The sequence below is a fragment of the Phalangium opilio genome, unplaced genomic scaffold (genome assembly GCF_054372755.1).
Source record: "Phalangium opilio isolate 3A_F unplaced genomic scaffold, DU_Popi_V2 ptg001170l_1, whole genome shotgun sequence".
Classification (NCBI taxonomy): Eukaryota; Metazoa; Arthropoda; class Arachnida; order Opiliones; family Phalangiidae; genus Phalangium; species Phalangium opilio.
In genome coordinates this window covers 10,554,617-10,559,144 of record NW_028324255.1, presented here as the reverse complement: position 1 = coordinate 10,559,144, position 4,528 = coordinate 10,554,617, and positions in this window count along the sequence as shown.

Genomic DNA, 4,528 nt, shown 5'->3' with positions numbered 1-4,528 from the left:
GGAAAAATCTACTTCATTACGCTATCTCCACACTTGTCTATCATATGGTATATACCACATACACGCCAATCTGCAACATTGGCTTCTACTCCTTTATCATCGTTGGGGTTAAGATGCACGCGCGATCGGCTACGGTTACGAGAAACGTTTAGCTTCCCAATGACAGGGCATCCACCAAATGCTCACGCAATTGCGCTTTTTCTCATCATTTGTGAATGAATCGCCTTATATACCCTAAATTTTCAAAAATTGTGAAAACGGTGTACGCTAGAAGTCAAACGTCAAAAATAGCTATGTATAAATTCATTTTAAGAATAACGTTTCTTAAAACGGCTTAACTAGAATTAAGGAAAAATACTGACGATTAAAAAAATTTATATCAGTTATATTTATTTAATTATTTAAGATAATCTTCTTTTCTACGGAACGACACAAGTGCAAGTTTATATAGAACGAGTAATGAAGATTGCATATGAATAGAAACACAAGGTTAATATAAAGCGAGTAGGATGAAATGATCTCTTACAAAATCATAACATTTTTTATTGCTGAATATTAAATGAAAATATGTTAAATATGTTTTGGCATTTCGATTCCTTTTGTAGTTTTGTAGCTACAAAGTTCTGTTTCATTTCAATATTCCAAGAAATAATTTTTATATTAATATTTCAAATTTGGTGTTTACTCTTTAATTCAGCTTTACTACATTTATATATAGTGTAAACTTATATTTCACGGTGAAGAGTTTTAAAAAAGTCACCAAGAGAGAAAAATTTAAAATCATTGTTATGATTGCAACCTAACACTGTTGAAATAAGAACCTCTATAAGGTGGTCATATGATATGATATAATTCCATCGGAGTTGAAACAAACGAGGGCTCTGAGTCAAAGTAAATCAGTTTCTGATTTGAACTAAACCGGGTTCAGAGTCGAGCTACACTGGTTCTGGGTTGATTGCAACGCGGTTCTTAGGCGATCTCAACACGGTTCAGAGTCAAACTACATGGAGTTCTGGGTCTAACTCAATACGGTTCTTAGCCGTACGAAACAGGGTTCTTAGGCTAACTCGACAGGGTTCTGAGCCAAACTCGACATGATTCAGAGTCAAACTACACAGCGTTCGGATTATAACTAACAGGGTTCTGGGTTGAACTAAACCGGGTTCTGAGTCGAATAAACCGGGTTCTGGGTTTAACGCAATACGGTTCTTAACCGTACGAAGTGGGTTCAGAGTCGAACTAAACCAGGTTCAGAGTCGAACTCAACACGGTTCTCAGTCAAACTACACATGGTTCCGATTACAACTGAACAAGGTTTTGAAGCACACGCCACATGATTCAGGTAGGAACCTAATACGGTTCCAAAGAAACTAACTTGGTTCAAAGAAAAACCCCAGCTCGGATCGTAGATGAACTCCTTAGGGCTTTATAGAGAACTCATATCAAAGGGTTCTATGTAGATCAAAAAAGGGTTTAAAATAGGGGACAAGCGTTAAGAACCCTTTTCTCGGCAAAGTAGAACCTTTTTTTCTTAGAGTGTAGAAACCGATCACAAACCGCTGGTTTCGATAATGCAGACGAAATTGTTAGATGATTTGTCGCCTCGTCTACAACGTTTTCGAATAAGAATGATGCGATACAACTATGACGTTCAATAGGTGCCGGGAAAAAAATTACTAGTTGCCGATACATTGTCAAGAGGTCCATTAAAAGAAGTGGGTGAATACGAGCTAGAAGATGAAGTTGCTGCCCATGTCCAACTAGCGACGTCGGGCATACCCGCATCTGATGTAGAATTGGCCGAGATTTGGGAGAAACAAAAACAGGATACCACTTGCAAGCAACATTCCCAGTACACAACCGATGGGTGGCCGCAAAAGAAGAAAATCCCGCAGAACGTGGTGATGTATTATCCATTCCGAGAAGAGATAACGTTACAGCAAGGCCTCCTCATGAAAGGATCTAGAATCATTATGCATAGCCGCCAGAATCAAAAAGAAAATTATGACAGACGTCACAGAGTCAAAATATTAACTCCACTCCAAAAGGGTGAAAAAGTATGGATTACCGACCTTAGGGTCGAAGGAACTGTCCAGAAATTGGCAAAGGAACCACGATCCTATATCCTCAGCAATCCTAATGGTATGGTTCGGAGAAATCGATATCATCTAATTCCAATGCCATCATCAGTCCAACCCGATGAACCATGGATTGATGTTCACAACGAATCTTCTGATGTCCAGACGTCCAAGGAAATAGTAACTTCAAATCCCGTCTCACCTACAAGTCCGATTTCTAACCAGCCAGCTGTATCAACACACACAGGGGAATCTGATACATCAACAACAAATATCGCTGTTTCGCTAGAAGATACAAATGCAGAACGAAATATAACGCAACCAGACCCTGGATTACAGCGAAGCAACCAAACTACGTTAACGAAGACAAGAAGCGGTAGGATAATTAAAAATGTAGAAAAACTTAATTTATAGCGATTGTAAATAATTAATAGTTTAACTTCCTGTAAATTATAATAACCATAGTGAAAATTATAAATAAGGGAAAGGATGTGTTAGTATTAAAAAGAACTGAACTGAATTGAACTAGCTATAAGATTGTATATAAGCTTTAGACCACTGCCAACTCTAAAACTAGGCCTTGAAATGTACAGACTGTTAAAAAAGTCTTTGCGCGTTGCGTTTTTCGCACATATTTTACTATATTTCAAAAACTATTCAAGCTAGCGCTCTGGAATAAAGTGCGTTATAAAAGTTTTGCATTTCTCTTTCATATTTTACCCGTTCCAAAGTGTTCCTTTGCATACTTATACCGGAAACCGGAAATGTCAAAATTATCAACTTTGAAAATATTGATTTCTCGAGGATATAAATGCGATTTTCGGATTCCTTGGGGTCGATTCATATTTGAAAAGTGTTCACCAAATTCAATTCGGATGAACAGGTCACGAGTAATCAGCCTTTATTCAAAATCTGGCAAACTTGGTTAGAGTGGCGATAATTCATCATCGAGTATCGAATCTTTGTCGTAATAATGCTAGTTAGATGTTATGGCACCTTATGCGTATATATATGATTGGTCTTGTGGCGCAATACTTTGAAACAAATCAGACGTTCATTAAAGGGATGGTGAAGTGGAAAATAAAGTAATTTTTTATTGATTCTTCTATAAGACCGATCTGCAATGGGAGGTATTTCCTGAATTTTTTATTATGCATACTGGTCTCATGATTAGTAGAAGAATCAATAAAAAAATCACTTTATTTTACTCTTCCCACTCCCTTTAAGAGAAAACTCGCGTCTTTTGAAGAGGAGAAGCGGTTTGAAAATATTGTTATTTGGGCCATGATATCATAATATTTAGAACTAACATTAATTACGTTTGTGTCTTCAGCCCAGTCAAAATCTCATTCATGATGGCATATGCACTGCACGAGATCCCTTCAAAGAGACGAATTCGACTATTCCATACATGAAACAACTTCAGAGAAGAGGGCTTCTATGCTAGGAATGTTCGCTACGCGATTGAGATTCTTTAAACGGAGCCTGAGGCTGGCTATAGCCTCCCGCGTTTATCGCAAATGTGAGGCCAGGGATAGATTTAATTTTAGAAGTGGGAATAGAGAATAGAGTAATCTAGGAGCGCGTCAAATTCCCGGACCCTCTTCCACGGAAAGGAGGGGTATGAAAGAAGAGGCGTGTCAAAGCGACAAAGGTAAAAAGGAATAACGTCATAAAAAACTAGTTTAAGTGAGCCAATCTGAAATTTTAAACTTTTTATTACCTGTTGGAGGGAGGGGCTCTATACTGGGCTCTGAGTCGGACTGAATTAAACGCTAACCGTTCTCTATTCCTACCTCTGAAATTAAATCTATCTCTGTTGAGGCTTAATAATAAAGCCGACCGCAACCAAAAATGGGCAAAGGCGTATTTCACAACTGACGTTCAAAGCTACCGATGGCAAAACCTAAAAATTAAATGAAAAAAAAAAATTTAATGCCGGTAACAATGATCATAACTGAAAATAACAGCTAACAGCTAAAACGAACCCGAACGGTAAACACTTGAAGTTGGTCTCTCTGCTCTGCTGGTCTGCTACTCCTTTCGCTTATTTTCTATGGCAAAAATACTAACTTTGGGAGGTATTGGGATATTAGGCCATTTTGTGTTTTAAGACTTTTATTGTGTAGGAAAGAAAACGACCCTGTTTAACGAAACTTTGGATAATTTTTAATATTTAGTTAAAAGTAGAAATTTATTTATAAAAAGTTGAAATTTATTTATAAAATTTGGACGAAAATTTTTAAATAACAAGACTTCCTTCGAGTTTCAAATTGAAGAATGTTCGTGTGCTTTATTGAACTATTTTTTACAATAAAGACAGTCACTTTCAGTTTCAATTGTTGCTTGATACTTTATTGGACATCCCCTAGCCGTTAAAGGAAGGATGAAGAGAACAATAAAGTGATTTTTTTATCGATTCTTCTTCTAATTATAAGACCATTTTGCAT